At 42.8% G+C, this 18,056-nt stretch overlaps 1 protein-coding gene across 1 annotated transcript in view; it reads left to right on the top strand.

Annotated features, from left to right (window-relative positions):
* SGPL1 (sphingosine-1-phosphate lyase 1) overlaps positions 1-18,056 on the top strand; it is a 416,168-nt gene that overhangs the window by 104,613 nt on the left and 293,499 nt on the right. The window lies entirely within an intron of this gene.

Raw genomic sequence — 18,056 nt, 5'->3', positions numbered from 1 at the left:
AGGTTTGCATGCCAAAAAGAAGCATACGAGACAAGCGGAGCGGTTACTTACAAAAGTACTGTATACTTGCACTGGCCTAGGTCATCAGTAAGTACAAACACAGTTTGGACTGTTTTAAACAGCGATGCAGATTAATTCTGACTCTGCATATGGTGGTTCAGCTTGGCTGTGAAGGATAAGAGTGTAGAAGCTAGTATGATGTCTGTGGGAAAGACATTGTCGGAGAAGCAATTTTTAGGGGTGGCTGTCTTTATGATGCATGGAATGTTGAGATGGTGTGCATTGCAGCTCTTTAATGTTCTGTTATTGATTGGTGTTTCGTTTTTAAGTGAAGGTAGTGAGGAAAGGATAAGACTTTGTGGGGGAGACATGCAGCCTTAAAGAATAATAAGTTTCGGTAGTGAGCTATTGACGAGACTTAAGGGCAGGTATAATTCTTTCAAACTTTCTTGTACTAGTGACCAATTCCTTCTAGCTGTGGAGTGTAGATTGGATTTTAGGCAGGATAAGGTGAGTTTTTGGTAATCAGCTAGGAACACATTTCTATACTGAAGGCAAAATATCATAAATGTCTTGTTTTGTCCAACGTTAAATCAAAAACATGGAAAACTGGTCGAGACCTGTTTTTTATTTGGTAATTCTTGTGTTTGGGCCTTGTAACTGTTGCTATAGAGAAGAATAATTTTGTGTTTTTCTTAACGAAGCTTCATTTGAGACATCTGTGTGCTTGTCTCAGAAAGGCTTTAAGTTTGTATCAAAGTTCAGTGCTTTCAATTTTGAGATACCGTTGCTCATCTTCTGCATATCGGTAGAACTCGATGCCTGAATTTCACTAAGAGACTCAACAAACCAGTTTAACTGAATGTAGAAAGGATAGAATGAGGAGGATTTCCCAAAGCATATATCCAAATGAACTTCTAGAGAGTAGGCTATTTTAATGCATTTGGACCTATGTGTGAGAGAAGATCTGAACCAGTTGAGTTCTGTATCATCCATGCCCATTCTTTTCTCATAGAGTGGAGGAGGATGTTGTGGTCAATAATGTTAAAGGCAGCTCATAGCTCCAGCGAGCACTCTTTTTTCACTTGTAAATAAATAATAACGTTTTCTAGAATTTTAAGCATACAGGTTTCAGTGCTGGGTGATCTAAAAGCTGTTATTAAAGTGGACCACTAGGATTCTTGAATGACTGGCTTTCAAATTAGTTACAGGACACTTCCTCTTACTGATATTTTCAGGTAAAGGTGATCTAGCACTGTTTGTTGGTAACATGCATGTAGAATTTGCCAAATGACTCCTAAAGTAATGTCGCTTATCACTGAACTTTGTAAACTTACTGTGTCATCTTTGTATTTATATGTTGATTGTTCTTCATCACGTAGGATGAGCAACCAGTGTCCCACAAAGAAAACCATACATAAAACAAAAACAAGGTTGGTGGTGCTGCTGCCGCTTATTTGGGCACCACCAGGAATAAAAAATATTGAATTTCCAGGGCACCCACATTACCAAATTCATTGGGGGCCTTGTGGGGACTACTGTTGTTCCTGCGGCCCTTGCTGACTCCCCAGTCAGCATTCACATCAGGTGCCGGCATTCGTTTTGCAAAGGGGGTGCCACAGGGCCCACTGGTAGCACCCACTCCACTAAAGAATGTTGGGGTCGTCTGTGAAGTCCCAATGCTCGCAGCCTCTGCCATCTCCCTGTACAGAACCCCTTGTTGTGCTGGTGGGAGCCCTTTGCATCCACATGGGTGGCTGCAGCTCTTTTCTGTGCTCCTGCCTGGGTGAGAGCAAAGTTGTGTTTCCTGTCCAGGAGAGGGTGGGCAGGGAATGTACCCACTCTCCCAGGCAGTAAAGAGCAGTGTCCTGGCAGATGGGGTCCCTGGGACACTGTGCTTATCAGGCCTGGGGGATGGGTCCCTTGGGCCTCTATAAAGCTCAGGAAGGGGGCCACGCACCCCCACCCCCTAATTGTATATTTCAGTTCAGGGGGATGACCTCAGGGAATGAGGTCCCCAGGCCTCAATAACACCCAAGCAGGGGGACCGCACCCTGTCCCTATTAAAAAAAAAATAAAAAAAAAATTGCCCGATCCACTGGCTCACCCAAGGCAGGGGGCTCCTAATGCAATAGCGCGGGAGACAAAAAAAATTTAGGTCGAGCTTAGGCAGCGCATGCATGCTCTGCGTGGCATGCTGTATCTAGAATATGACTTTGTAGCCCTGCAATTGGTACCTCTTACTGTCCTTCGTAAATGCTGGCTTTTGATTGGTTAAATAGCATACTTGTCCCTCCTTTTGGGCTTTTGTAACCAACCTTAGGGATTTGCCCCTGTTACGTGTGCTCCTCCTTTTATATGTATTTATGATGCTCTGTGAGCACTATTTCTTTTTTTGTGGCTTGCCAGCTGCTTGAACAACAAAGTGCTTCGCGCTTATCTGTTCTGGTTTATTTTTTGTGGTTTCTTTTGTGTTCTTAGTGGCACACCATTGTCAATGCGGCACCTTCACCTGTTTTAGCAACTTGCCCCCACCGCCCCTCCCAGGTCGCTGCTTACCCATTGAAGATAAAGATTAAAAAGGCATGTAGAGGAGAAGGCACAGGGCTAAAATATAAAGTTCCACAGCACTGACACCAGCCTACATGTAAAGCAATGCCCTTGGTCAGTCTCAGCAGGGCCCTCGCTGTGCAGACACCGCCATCTCCAGATGTAAACGTGGAGAGGGAGGACCTGGCAGACTGCTGCTGCCTGAAGAATTCTCTGTAGCAGCAGCTTCCCACTTTCTCCTCCATCCCTCTCTCCTGTCATTCTCAGCCCTCCTCCTTCTACCTGGAATCCACTGAGTGTGTAGGGTTGTACAGCTCCTGCACTGGTATCCAATGAGAGTGTAGGGTTGTACAGCTCCGGATTAGTCTGTCTCCTCAAACCTGTATCGTTCTTGCTTGAGTCTGTGTTCCACATCTATTCTGTATAACAGACAGAGTGCAGGCATTTAAATTGAGTCAATCTGGATCAAGTACTGTAGCTGCTTCTCTGGTATCGTCAATAATTTCACCAGTGTAAGTCCTCCAGACAGTGCTAAAAGCGTAATCTCTGATCCCGTCGGTAACTCCTTCTCTCCAAGTCCTCCAGTCAGTGCTGCTAGCTGCTACTCTGGTCTTGTCAGTAGTTCCTCATTTGAAGTCTTCTAGAAAGTTCTGTTTGCTACTTCTGTGATCTCATCGGTAATTCCTCATTCTAAGTCCTCTAGGCAGTGCTGCTAGCTGCTACTCTGGACCTGTCAGTAATTCCTCATTCTAAGTCTTCCACACAGTGCTGCTGGCTGCTACTTTGGACCGTCAGTAAATTCTCATTCTAAGTCCTCTAGACTGTGCTGCTAGCTGCTTCTCTGGTCTCATCGGTAATTCCTTATTCCAAGTCCTGTAGACAGTGCAGCTGCTTCTCTGGTCCTGTTGGTTATTCCCACATTTTAATTCCTCTAAGCAGTGCTGAAGCTGTGTCTTTGTTCCCAGTGGTAATTCCTCATTCGTAGTCCTCTAGGTAGTACTGCTAGCAGATTCTCTGATCCCATTGGTAATTCCTCATTATTCATAGTCCTCTAAACAGGACTGCTAGCTGCTTCTCTGGTCCCGTCAGTAACTCTCCCATTCTAAATTCTCTAGGCAGTGCTGCTGGCTGCTTCTGTGGTCCGTCTGTAATTCCTCATTCTAAGTCCTCTAGGCAGTGCTGCAGCTGCTTCTCTGGGCCCAGTCATAATTTCTCATTCTTAGTCCTCTAGGCAGTGCAGCAGCTGCGTCTGTTACCTGTGGTAATTCCTCTTTCTTAGTCCTCTTAACAGTGTTGCTAGCTGCTTCTCTGGTCCGAGCGATAATTCTCAATTCTCAGTCCTCTATAGAGTGCTGCAGCTGCATCTTTGGTCCCAATGGTTTTTCCTCATTCCAAGTCATCTAGACAGTGCTGTTTGCTGCTACTCTGGTCCTGTTGGTAATTTCTCTTTCTAAGTCCTCTAGACAGTGCGGCTAGTTGCTACTCTGGAACGGTCAGTAATTCTTCATTCTAAGTCTTCCAGACATTGCTGCAGCTGCTTCTCTGGTCACAGTGGCAATTCCTTTTCTTAGTCCTCTAGACATTGTTGCCAGCTGCTTCTCTGGTCCCGTCAGTAACTCCCCCATTTTAAACCCTCTAGGCAGTGCTGCTAGCTGCTTCTTTAGTCCTGTCAGTAATTCCTCATTCCAAATCCTCTAGACAGTGCTACAACTGCCTCTCTGCTCCCAGTGATAATTCCTCATTCTTAGTCCTCAAGACTGTGCTACTAGGTGCTTCCCTGGTTCCGTCAGTAACTCCTCTATTTTAAGTCCTCTAGGAAGTGCTGCAGCTGTGTCTCTGATCACAGTGGTAATTATTCCTCTTATTCCTCTATTCAGTGCTGCTGTCTGCTTCTCTGGTCCCGTCAGTAACTTCTCCATTCTTAGTCCTCTAGGCAGTGCTGCTAGTTGCTTCTCTGGTCCATCTGTAATTCCTAATTCTAAGTCCTCTAGACAATGCTGTAGCTGCTTTATCTGGTCTCATCGGTAACTCCTCCATTCTAAGTCCTCTAGGGAGTGCTGTAGCTGTGTCTCCATTCCCAGTGGCAATTCCTCATTCTGAGTCCTCTAGGCAGTGCTGCAGCTGTGTCTGTATTCATACATCCACTGCACTCCAAACTAAAAGACATTGTCATTTACAACGCCAATAGCTCTAAATCTCACAAACGCGAGACCTATTGCATTGCAAATGCTTGTTTTTCTCTGTTCCGCAGCGCCAAGAAAAAAAATGTGTTTATGGCCCAGTCCCTCTGGGTCCGCTAGTTCACAGTGCAGTTGGAACTTGTCAAGTTTAGCTGAAAGGGCAAAGCCCAGGCCTTTGTTGAGGACTGTTTTTTAAAAAGCCTAATGGTTTTCAGGCACTTATGTAAATCTGACTGTTAATTAATCACATTATGTTTTTTAACCTAGAATGTTCTACAAACGCAGCAACTACCCCTCAGAAGCATAGTAGCTTACTCCCTTTTTTTTAAAAAACATTTTTATTGATTTTCTTCCCAATTTTTCCTAAATTCCATCATTAATACATCATTATCACAGCATTATTCAATATATTACATTTAAAAATAATCCTATATACAATATTAACTCAATTAATATTGACATTACGTTAATTTATAACTCATTAAGTATACATCATTGATGTTTTTTGGTCATTACTTCACAACCATAAGAACCATTACAAAAGATAAATGGGTATATAAACAACTATACCAAAAAATATATATGCAGACAAGCCAAAGTCCTTACACTAACACCATTCCCTCCTTCCATATCCTTACAGGCTCCCAAATTTTCAACCCAAGTTGCCTCTTCTTTTTACCCTTACGTGCATAGATTGCTTTTTCCAGATTATAGTCGCACAATAAGCTTGCTAGCCACTGATGCATGTCCGGAGGTCTTGTGTCCAGCCAAGCCCTGGCAATCATTAATCTATATACTGCCATTGCTATAAACAGAAATTCCCGATGTGGAACCGATGGGTCTGTACTAACCCCGAGTAATACTAAAATTGGTGAAAACACGACTCGGATACCTAAATGTGTAGCTAAGAACATTTCCAAATCCCGTTTTAATGTATATAACTGGGGACAAGATGCGAATATATGAATGATATCAGCTCCTACGGAGTTGCATCTTGGACAACTCGTCCCCCTGGTACCCCCCCCATTGTACAATTCTAGCAGGAGTATAGTACAAAGCATATGTTGTTTTGTAATGCTGGGCCTGAAGTGGGGCTGAACACAAAACGGTATATCCAAGAGCCAATGATTCCTGAAAAAATCCCGACTCAATGGATATCTTCTCCATCCATTTATTATCAAACTTGGAGATATCGTCCATTTTAGCTTCTGCAAATGTTGCATAAAAACCTCGTATTGTACAGCCCTGCCCCCTACTTATTTTGTCCAATATTGCATTATTCCCAAACCCAGCGGGCCCCCCTTTCTTAGTATTCAGAAAACTCCTGATTTTGAAGGTATTTAAAAAAACTTCTAGCATCCAGCTGGTACTTAGTTCTTAGGTCTGCAAACTGCACTACTCCCTCTTGACCCATCATGTCCCCTATCTGCTCTATCCCTTTGCTCGCCCATTCTGCCATAACATTATCCGCAAAGATCAGTTCCGGGAATGATTTATTCCGATATAGTCGAATATATCTGTTAAGCCTACCTATTCCATATTTTTTTCTAAATGCAGTCCAGATCTTAATAGCTGCACTGACAGTCTTAAACCTAGTCCTCTTGTAATATGAAAAATCAATACAATTCAAGAAACAGTTTCCAACTTCTTCACCAAAAACCACTGCATATACCTCCAAGGAGCTATTGATGTCCCAACAATCGTGTGCCCCCCCCCACCCCCCCAATTAAGCCCTGCAAATATTGTAACGCTGCGGCCCAATAATACAATCTAAAGTCCGGTGCACCCCACCCCCCCCCCTTTCTCTAGAGAGAGATAAATTTATAAGCCCTACGTGTTTTCCCCTGAGCCCAAATAAATCTGTTCAAAATTGACTCTGTTTGAAACCACCTAGCCTCAAAAAACAAAGGAATAGATCTAAAAAAAATAAAGAAATTTCGGCAATATTAGCATTTTAATTACATTGGTGCACCCAACCAAAGACAAATGAAGGTTGTTCATTCGTTCCAGATCTAGTCGTACAGTTGCTATGAGCGGGGCCATATTCTGCTCTACGACATTCTCCACCTCTGCGGAAAGCTGGACACCGAGATATACTGCCGAATTAACAACCCGGTTGTCAGTGCAGCACGTATACCTATTTTTAACAATCTGTGTCTTAGTACTATTGATTTTATATCCTGACAAGTGTCCGAAACGGAGTGCTTCACATTCCACTTCCCTAAGGGCCTCAGATGGATTAGATGTTATGATGGCTACATCGTCCGCGTATGCCAGTATTTTGCACGCTCTTCCGTTAATCATAACTGCAGATATCTTAACATTGGCCTCTAGGTTACGTAAATATTGGTCAATAAAGAGGGCGAATAGTAATGGGGACGACGGGCACCCCTGTCTAGTCCCTCTGCTTATCCTGAATGTTGAGGAGTACCCTCTATTGACCCTTATCCTAGCTATAGGGTTCCTGTATAATGTCTGGATTGCTCGTATATATCCCTCCCCTATGTCAAACCATCTCATAATTGCCCAGAGGTAATCCCAGGAAACCCTATCAAACGCCTTCTCTGCGTCTAGAAATAAGGCTGCCATAGGGTTTCCCAGGACTTCCGTTGCATCAAATAGTGTCACCAACCTTCTGATATGGTGAGTGGTGCCTTTCCCTGGAATAAATCCATGCTGTGATGGACTAACCATACTCTCGATGACTCTACCCAATCTTTTAGCCAGAATTTTAGAAAATATTTTAACATCTGCGTTTATTAACGTGATAGGTCTATAAGATCCTGGGAGTGTCGGGGACTTTCCTTTCTTCAGAATTATTACGATGTCTGCTCCCCCCCATGAATTAGGAATTGATTCCCCTGTCTGTGCTAGACTCAGAATATCAAAGAAGTCCTGAATAAGTATATCTTGAAATACCTTATAGTTCTCAAGTGGGATCTGGTCAGGGCCAGACGCTTTACCTGAAGGAAGACTATTCAATGCTGTTTTAACTTCCTCCAACTGTATTGGTAAATCTAAAGTTATTTTCTCTTCCTGCGGGAGTTTTGGTGAGGCTATATTACTAGTATACCCTTCAACTTCATTTATATAGATTCCACCCTCGTGAATACAGATCAGAATAAAATTGCCTGAAGACTTCTCTAATAGTATCAGAATCTGAGATCAGGTTACCCTGTCCATCTCTAACCTCCTTGATATCTGCCGCAGCTGTTTTCTGTCTTGTACGGACAGCTAGTATGTGCCCCACTCTCACTTAATTCATATGAATTCTCTTTTCTTATTAGATAACTAACTGCTGCTTTTGTGGCAATACTCTCCACGGTTTTGGTTTTGATCAACATAATTTTAAGCAGAAGATCCTCTAGAGGTAGTTTTAATCGTATTCCCTGTACCAATTCGTTTTCCACCTTCCCCAACTCCTTAATCAGATCATCCAATCTAGTCTTATCCATTTTACGTTTGTAGCCAGTATAACTTAGAGTCTCCCCCCTAATACCGGCTTTAAAAGCATCCCATACCATTCCTGGGGATGCTGTTCCTCTATTCATAGCCCAAAACCTCTTAATCCATGTGCTCATATGTTCCCTATATCCTTCGTCTTTTAGTAGGGCTCTCTCAAATGTCCACTGTGAAATTTTCCTTTGAGTCTGCCCTAGATTAACTACCAAAATCAGGGGATTATGATCTGAAATGATCCTAGGTTGCTTTTCCATCAATAATCCTGTAGTGAGAGAGCTAGAAATTAAAAAATAATCAAGTCTAACCGTGACTTTGTGCGGTGCGGAGAAAAAAGTGCTACCTTCCCTATGGGGGTACAGCTTAATCCATGGATCAATTAGAGAATTATGGTGTACCATAGCTGAGAAGGCCCTGTACGTCTTCTTCTTTCTACCAGTATATTTCCCCCCTTCTTGCGCAAATGAGCTACATGGATCATGTATATTAAAATCACCACAGCATATTATGTGTTCTGGCCAATGAGCCAACTCAGTATCTAAAAATTGAAAGACCTCTGGATCGTCCTCAGTGGATCCATATATGTATATTAAAATCACCACAGCATATTATGGGTTCTGGCCAATGAGCCAACTCAGTATCTAAAAATTGAAAGACCTCCGGATCGTCCTCAGTGGATCCATATAGTAGTAGCTTACTCCCAATGAAAGTAAGACTTTTTGTTTTTTAGCCTTTCGAAGACTGGGATCCCATGAAGCCTACCAAACATACATATTTCTGGAAATTGAGAACCATAGATTGTAGCTTGCATGAATCCCACCAATGTGTCTTAGACATAATGCTCTCCAACATTTAGACTGTTCTGGGAAAACTTAGTTTATTCATATTTATAGAGCCATAACCCCCAGAGTTTGCAGGCAACAGCAAAATTCCGAAACCAGTCAGAAGCTGGTCAAGCCTAAGATCATGTGAAAGTCTGTAAAGGGTAAGTGTGGTCTTCAAAGGATTACAAGTTTTGGTCTTTTCCTATCACATGCAGTAGGCCCACTCATACATGTCTGGTACTGTGTTTCTCAGGGGACCTGTTGGAATGCAGGATGCTAAAGCTTGCCATTGTCTGGAAGTTGCAGAAACTTCAGTCACATAAATGTGGGACATTGGGTTTTTGACTCACACTTGATAGCTGCAAGACATTCTGGGTATGAATATATGCTGGATCCACACATACTACATGACCTTGGATATCTCTTTAGTTTTGAAAATGTCCGTGATTGCTGGGTTTTCTGGGTGCCAGTCAACCTGGTCCCAAATATTGCAACCATCATCCATGGAAAGACAGAGGGAATTGGATGTTTAAGGTATTGTTTTGAAGGTCACTGGGCCTTCTGAGTGAAAAAATATTCTCGGATTTACTCAAGCCACATCTCCCCTGATTTCCCTCAGTCTGTATTTTACAGAAATATCCAGGGTTGGTATGGTTCCCTGAGTGTAGGCCGACCTAGTGGTCAGATATTCCAGTCAAACTATTTGTGTTATTTTTGGCATCGTTTTGGAATGTCCACGGCATTCTAAATAAAAGAAAGTGCAGTGATCTGTGTAAGCCCCAGCAGATGGGACACCCATGGTCAGAAGGCATCAGGCACGACTGGACCAGGATGCTCAACAGGTCAACTGGAGAGTGCCACGAGTGAGAGTTGGCTCAAACGTGCTGGACAGGGTATTTCTCTGCTTCTGCATGCCAGAGCAGCATCTGTTCGCCACAGAGAGATCATAATGCGGAATCAACACCAGTAGGTATTGGCAACAGGGTGCATTTTCATTACCTAGGTGCAGAACATTTGCATACAACTTTAGAAATTTCCCCTTATTCTGAGGACCTTATTCAATATCAAACGAGAACCATGCCAAATAATTCCTATTGCTCTGCTTGGCCGAGGATTTAGTGCTCAGTTAGTTACCTGTTGGGAGCACCCAACATCCCTTGAGGGCTATATCCCCACCTAGTTTGCATATGGGGGAGTCCTGATGTTGACTCTTCAATAACTTGAATTGGGGCACCTAGTCATTCCAGCAGTGGCAGCACTTTCACCAAGGTAAAAGCATTATCCAAATGATCTGTAATTCATCTAATAGCCCATCTCCATATTTGTCTAATTGCGGTAAAACAGTGGCTGGGACATTACTTCCCTTATGCTAGCGCCCAGTAAGACTGAGTGTTTGGATCAAATGCTGGGCATTGTTTTAGCTCATGGCTTCAGACTCCTTGCCCAAATTAATGCGGTTTGCAGCACAACCTTCTTTATTCTCCATGTTCTCCGACGGTCCCTTCCTTTTCCTTCTTGATACCTGCACGTGGCAGGTGTATTTGCATCCGAGCGTTGCAGACGGCATTATTACAGCACCTGGGACACAGGGCAGTCAAGCTACCCTTTTGACAAACATCAAGATATGCATAATGCAGCTGTCCATTTGTAAAGAGTTCCGTTGGCTGGCACGGAGACAAAGTTTCCATTTTAAATGCCTTTGCTTAATGCACACCGCCTCCTTTTCTCCAGCGCACTTCAGCCTAAGTCATTTCTTCCGGCCCTGTGTCCCAGGGCACCAGTGCAATCTAAAACTTTGCTGCTATTCTCAGTTACACATGATTGTCGTGCCTGTGTGGGAGCCAGGGCCCTCTGTTGGAGCCCCAGTTGCGGAATAACCTAACCCTGCAGTTAAGAACTACTGCTTCAGAATTCGCTTCTAGAAAAGAATTAAAGGCGATTTTGTTCTGGCATCGTTTTTTCTGTTTTCTTTCCACGAATTATTACCTTTCTCCAGATCGTTGTTCCTGCTCCAAGAAACCTGGTTAAGGGTACGCTGCGCTTTACACATGGAGGAATCAAATATGCAACGAAGACCTCTCAAGCCAAGTGGTGGAGATTTTGTCTGGTGCAAGGTATGCACCCTTTATCGTCATAAACATATGTTATATTGCCTTAGCTCGAACATGGGAATAAATCATGGCTCAGTTTCAGTTCCGTGATGAGGCACATGTCTGCCTTATCTGGATTCAGGCGCTTTGCTGAAAGGTTGTCCCTCTTCTCACATGGGTATGCTGTAGAGTTCTGTGCTTCGTGCCGTCTCTCTTGTACACCAGCCGTGAGTCAGACGAGAACTCAGTGTTTTTTATATGCGCTCAATAAAGTGAAGTTTAAGTAATTTTGAATGAAAACTTAAAAAATTAATGAAAAGTACTTGTATAGCGCACGAATACTCGAGTGTCGTGGTGCTTTTAGGCAACTGAAGATGGAGCTAAGCAGAGAACCACTGGCATCATGCCATTGCTATAGTTTGAGTAGGAGTGTTTTCAGCTCCTTCCTAAATTTGGCTTAATCTTTAATAGACCTCAAATGTTCAGGAAGATGGTTCCATATTCCAGCCACCTTAACGGGAAAAGAGGAGCCTCCCTTGCGTTGCCGTTTAAAACGAGGCACCACAATTAAACTGTCGTTACTTGAATGCTGAGCTAATTCCTGTGAGAACTAGCGTGCAGAGCTGGTGGTCATGGCTTTTTTGTGGTCGTAGTCGGAGCTACACAATTAGCAACCCACCTAAGTCCAGAGCTAATAACTTTGTCCCCCTCCATAATAAGAGTTTATTATTACTAGTTTCGTATCCAGCAGGATTCTTCTTAAGTATGCCATAGAAAACTTATTCCAGCTTGTATTCTGATTCTGAGGCAAGGAGGGTTGTTTTGATCAAGCTGCCAAGAGGAAGGCAGTAAACAATGGTCCAACCATAGGGCTTGAAGGGGAATTCCCCCTTTAATGATACATTCGATATTATGCCATCAATGGCATGTACAGCTTTACAAGCATTATCCACTAAGCACCTAGCTACTGGGTCCTCCTCTTTCTCCAAATGAATGTTAAAATTGCCAAGCATGGGAAAATTAGCATAAGAAATACAGTTCGGAGATAAAGCTGGGTCAAGAGATGCCATAAAATCTCCTACCGGTCCTGGAGGCGGTAAACCAACGCCCCAGAAAAAAAAAATTGGGCATCAATGGAGATACTGAAGCCCAGAGCTTCTGCTCTTAACATCTCCTCTAATTCATAGGTTTTACACTTATAGATCCTGTTGTAAACGATTGCGATCCGCCCCCCCTTGTATCCACCCTGTCTAGAAGGACACAAACCTAAGACTCCGGTATGGCTAGATGCAATCATTTTTTAGACAAAGATACCATATTGTATTATTAACTTTACCAATAACGTGAGGAAAATACAGTACATTAAATTTTCTGTCATTTTACAAGATTTTCCAAGCCAAGTTTGTTTGCAATTGCATTACCATTTTAATGAGGCTTTCGGTGAACTTTGTGTTTGTAAGATAGAATTTTATTCCCATTTTTAGCCTCCTGGTGCAGGTCATTGGTGAGGCAGGGTTTCCGTTTCTTTATCTGCGCGGGATTCTACAATGCACTTTTGTACAACAAATGCTCTAGCTACTTCTTCTGCCCTCCAGCATAACCTTGTTAGTCTAGAAAGACATAATGAGTCTTAAACCTGAATACCCCTTCTAGTGATTTTCGAGTTGGGAAAAACGTTCAAAATGCTGCTTGCCTGACTGCCTGGCAACAGTATGGCTAATTTGATTTTATGTCTGGTCATCCATTACCTGCATCTAATAAATTTGCAAACGATAATATGGAAAGTTGAAATTATTTTGCACTTATTGCTCGACATCGTAATTATAAAGTAAAGGATTGTTTAAAATGATCCAGATGAATGATAATTGTAATGTACACGTTTTTGTGGTACATTCAAGCTGACGTTTTTTATAAATTTTGTTTACTTGATTTCTTTGATGGTACTTGAAAATGAGGAATTGCGTTGATTCTATTTAGTTGATGATTATATTTTAACACGTGATATATTCTCATTTTCCTATGGACATGTGTAGTTTAGTTTCTGAAACAAAAAACGTATGCACTGTTTTGGTTCAGACCGCATACAGTTGTGAAACTGGAATATCTATTCAGTTCTCGTAAAAATTCAGATGATGCAGAAAAACCCAGAGATTAAAGGGAGGATGAACTGGGTCCCATTACTTTCATTTTTACAGATAAGCATTCCTACTTAGTACAACAGTTTTCACGGCTTGTTTTTCCCAGTTAAATCATACACCTTTTTATTTTATTTTGGTAATTCTTGATACTTTTATTTGAAGCTAATTATATAATTTGTGATTCTTCTCAGTTCAGAGAAATCAAAACTATAATCTGTTTTAGTCCAATAGAATAAAATAAACCAAATCCAGCAAAGCCCCTTTTTAGGTCTCGTTAGAGCCAGCGCATGCGTTGGTCTGGCGAGACATTTAGTAAGCGGGTTTTTAAAGTGCTACCAAAGGCTTTTGCCGGCCACCAGCTTGCTGTTACGCGCACAAAGGCGCGCACGCCTCGCCTCTTCAATGTTCTGTTGCTGATCTCTTTCACTTTCACGCGTGCGCGCACACAACTCCCGCGCTTGTTTTCCAGAAAGATTTCAGAAACCGGTTTGCTTTTTCTAGGCATCTACGTTCTGTTGGGAGTTTGTTTCTCACTGAAAGCAGGAGTCTTTAGGACTTGTCATTTACAAAGCCATCTTCTCATTCTCATTTGCTGCCCTAACTGCGGCCAGTGTCGATCCCCTTGTTTCTTTATATGACCCAAAAGTAAAAACATATCCCACGCGTTCAATGATACAGGTCCCCGAATTGTTTTCAGTTCTGTCATCTCGCCGACCATTATTATTTCAAGTTGTCTTTTTGCCGGTCTCTGTTGACCTAATTAAATCAGTCTTCTTATTGCACTTACAAGTCTTTGCCAGAGCGCTGCTTGCTGGCACAGTGTGTACAACGCAGTCTGTTCAGGAGTTTTTGTGAGCCTGCGCTGCAGTACCCCTTTTATCGCTAGGCACTACAGACGAGTGCTCTGGGGCTCTGCAGTGCCCCTGTTGTCGGTAGGCACTACAGACGAGTGCTCTGGGGCTCTCAAAGCCTCTCACAGACTCTCAAAGCTCCTCTGCCATTGGTCACTTGGGTATGACATTTCGGAGTTTTGAATAAACATTACTCAAAACGCTAAGCTGCCTTTACCCAGAATGCAGCGGTCACGTAAATTTGCTGCTATATAATTCAGAACTCCAGAGCGATGTGGGTATAACAGCTCCAACCACTAGGCTTTCTGCCACTGCTGGGTAGTTGAGTTAAGGAGCCACCTCTGAATACCAGGCGGCTGGGCCTCTGGCACTGTGGTGCTATGTGACCAGCGGCTCAGCTAGTCCGCATTGCTCACAGACTATGGCCCAGCCTAGGAAGGAAAGGTAAGGTTCAAAGTTGGGTTGGTGGTTTAAGGGTAACTGCTAGTCCCCATTCATATACAACTGCGGAGGGCTATTGCAGTGTTCTGCAGCAGTGTTCTGCAGCAGCTCTGCATTGCAGCTCAGCAGTATCTCATCCCCACACACGCACACTTTCCCTTTCTTCCTCATTCTTTGTCTCCATCTTTTCAATCTCCATCTGTGTCTGTCACTCCCTTTCTCACTCACTCTGTCACGCTCTTTTTCTCTCTATCTCTCTTTCAGAGAAAAACTACTTAAGCCAGCATCCTTCAAGCTCGGCTAACTCTATTCTTATAATTTGTCGAAATTCAGAGTAGCTTGTGTGTTTTTGCACTGTATACACCAAGCGTCTCCGGTTCTCTGAGATATCTGTGACTGACCCGGAAGTAATTTTGTATTTGTACTGGAGCTGCCTTTCATCTATGCAAGTGAAGTGCACTCGAACGGTTTCTACCAGTGGTTAGATGTATGCATGACAGATAACGGGAACAGCCTCGGGAGATCCCTCACTTGTACGTCTTGGGAATGTGCATTTTAACATTTTGGACACTTTTCACGTTTCCTGTCAACGTGCTATGGCATCTCCAGGTGCTCATTGCTTTTTAGGGCCTATAGCTAGCTAGTGCTATTTGTGCAACATATGTACATCTGTTATCAAAGAGGCACGTTTTGAGAAACCTAGAGGCAAATAAATGACAAAACTCTACTCCGGTTTTGGGCTACGAGGTTCCTAATGGAAGCTACTTTTTATGGTGACGCTGAAGAAAGACGACCCTCCATCTAGTCTTCCTTTCCAAACATACGGGGATGATTTTAGTTGAAGATTTCTCAAATTGCTGTTGACTAGACTAGGTAAAATATCACACTCTGCCGTTGGCTTACTGTAGTTTTACGAACATACATACCTTTGTTTTATGTGCACACTAAAATAGATATTATGCCTGGCACTGATTTTACTTTTTAACAGGCGTACAAGATCAGTATGACTTAAATGGGGTTTGAGCTCAAGTCTCTGATGACTGACGAATCTTTGTAGTGGGCTCAAATGTTTTAAAAACAGCAACTCTTTGCAATGTTCTGCATTATGTTAATGGAAGGATGAAGGAAGGAAAAGAGTAGGGAATGGAGGGATGACTGGAGAAAAGGAAGAAAAAAACGTAGGAGCATAGATAAACAAGCATTGGCATAGCCAATAGATCTCGCCTTTGGGACCTTATAAGTGTTTAGCCATGCAACAGTTGATGATGTTGCTCCAAGGATATTGTGCTGCATAACTAAATAATTATAAGGTCCCAAAAGTGAGACCTATTGGCTATGCCAATGCTTGTTGTTCATGTTCTCTCCTGTAATTTTCCTCACCTTCACCTCTGGCCACCCACACATCACATATTCATGTCATTTTGTACACTTCAACCTCTAGTAAATTCTGACTAGTTTACTGCAGTCATAATATACGTAGTAAAATACCTCACACATGGGAAGTGCGGTCCTGGAAATACGACGGCACTGTTACGAAATTCAGGTCTAACTTGTGAAATTTCTCAACACGTGCTTCTTTCGTAATAACTCTTATTACAAAACGTGTTTGTGTTTGGAAAACTGCTGAATAGCGGAAGCTGGTTTAGAGTTAAATATGTAAATGCCAGAGCTTATTTATGGCTCTTACTTTGGGTATACATAGGCTTATCATTGCCTTTTATCTCATGCGCTGCTATGGTTGTTTAAAGTGTCCCTTACATTTGATTTTCTTCTGTTTTGAGGGATTATTAGTTTTTTCCAGGGTATCCTCTCTCTCGAAAATGTATTGAATTTAGTGACGCTGTTCGCGGATGCCATGCGTAAAGCTGTTGTTCCGGGAGGAACGGTGGTGGTTATTATGGAACTGCAATCACTTAAATACTCATGTAGTAGTCCAGGTTCTTCAGGTTTGGTTACTTTGGTAAACCCACACCTTTGGAAGCTATTATTAGAGACGTATGATGCCACTTGAAGTTGATTGAGGTGGTAACTATTATTATGTTCCAGCTGCGGAAATAGCATCAGCTAAAGCAGCAACTCAAAACCGTGGTAATATTTAGTTTGTAGTGGGATCCAGTAAAGATCTCACACTAATGCCCACGTGTATCGTCTCGAATATTAAGTAAATAAAAAAAAAATGTGTATAACTTTAAAATCAAGTTCTATGGCATTCCTGTTCCTAAGGTGACTCAGTATAGGGTAAAGCCAATCCACCCAGAGGAAAACGTGAGAAAGAGCTGTTTAAACAGCAGTCCTGTAAGGTGCCATCACACTGCTAACCACGCCCTATAATTCCAGCTGACTGCTAAAATCATTGTTCTTAATGCGGCTGCATGCTTGAAAAAAGGCTTCCAAAAGTTTAATCGCATTACACCCATGCTACTGGACATCCACTGGCTCCCTCTTCCTTCCCTCATACACTTCAGGATCAGTCGCATCATCAGCAAAACTGTCAAATAAAGGCACACCTCTGTACCTTTCTGCAAGGGTCAACAACTAAGGAGGGATCTGCAAAACTTCCAGTTTCAACCCTGGTAGGATGAAGGCCAGTGGAGGCAAAAAAAGCGAAAACAGTAGTCTTTGATTTATTTTACCTCTAGAATTGTGGATGCCATCCCACAGCAATTGGAAAGACACCCTTCAATCTGCACTGTGAGATTGCAAGGCCCTGCTCTTCAGGCATCTCAGCAAAGCATAGCATGCTGCTCCCCAACTACCCGTTTACCTTTCTACATCCCTTTGGTCCTCTGTGCCTTTAACCTGATAATTCCTAACCACCTACTTTCTGTCCCTACCCTTGCTTATCGAATCCACCCTCCCCGAATTGCTGATTTCTTCCATTTATTAAGTGCAGCGTTGGTACCTAGCAAGGTTCGTGTTTTAAAAATACACTAGATACAAATACATCTACATGGTTTCATACAGAAATGTAAGGAATCCTACTAACTAAGTTGCAGTGGTTAGCTCCATGTTCCAAATCTTTCCCTTCTTTTTTTTTTTTTTAAACCTTTATTAATAGTGTTGGCAGTAAGTACAGACATTGGTTCGGACAACGTTATCAGTGACACTGTGCGTACATCATAGACAGTTATGCAGTTACAATAGTACAGTTGTAGGCATAGCAGTTTGTTGCTCCGTAACGCACGAATAGCGGGGCCTGAGTGGGTAGATGAGAAGACATTCCCACTTGGTCAGGGAGTAACCGTGTCAGATCTCTGCCTCCCTGCACATCTTACCAAGCCCAGCCCATTGTGAATCCATTATAGTAGCCGCATCTGTCTTGTGTGTTTGATGTGAAGACCGTGGCAGATAAGGGCGAGGTGTATGGGCAAAAGGATGGGCCAGAACTTAGGGGTCTCTCTCTCTCTCTGTTCAGCAGGAGTCCCCGTAGTTGGGTCCGATTGTCGCAGTTAGGCGCTGAATGGTGTCTAGATAGCATGAGGATGGGATCTCGGTGGCATCAGCTCCCAATAGTTGTCTAATT

Source organism: Triturus cristatus, chromosome 1_2 (genome assembly GCF_964204655.1).
Source record: "Triturus cristatus chromosome 1_2, aTriCri1.1, whole genome shotgun sequence".
In the NCBI taxonomy this organism is placed as follows: domain Eukaryota; kingdom Metazoa; phylum Chordata; class Amphibia; order Caudata; family Salamandridae; genus Triturus; species Triturus cristatus.
This window is presented reverse-complemented; position numbering and strand designations above follow the sequence as displayed.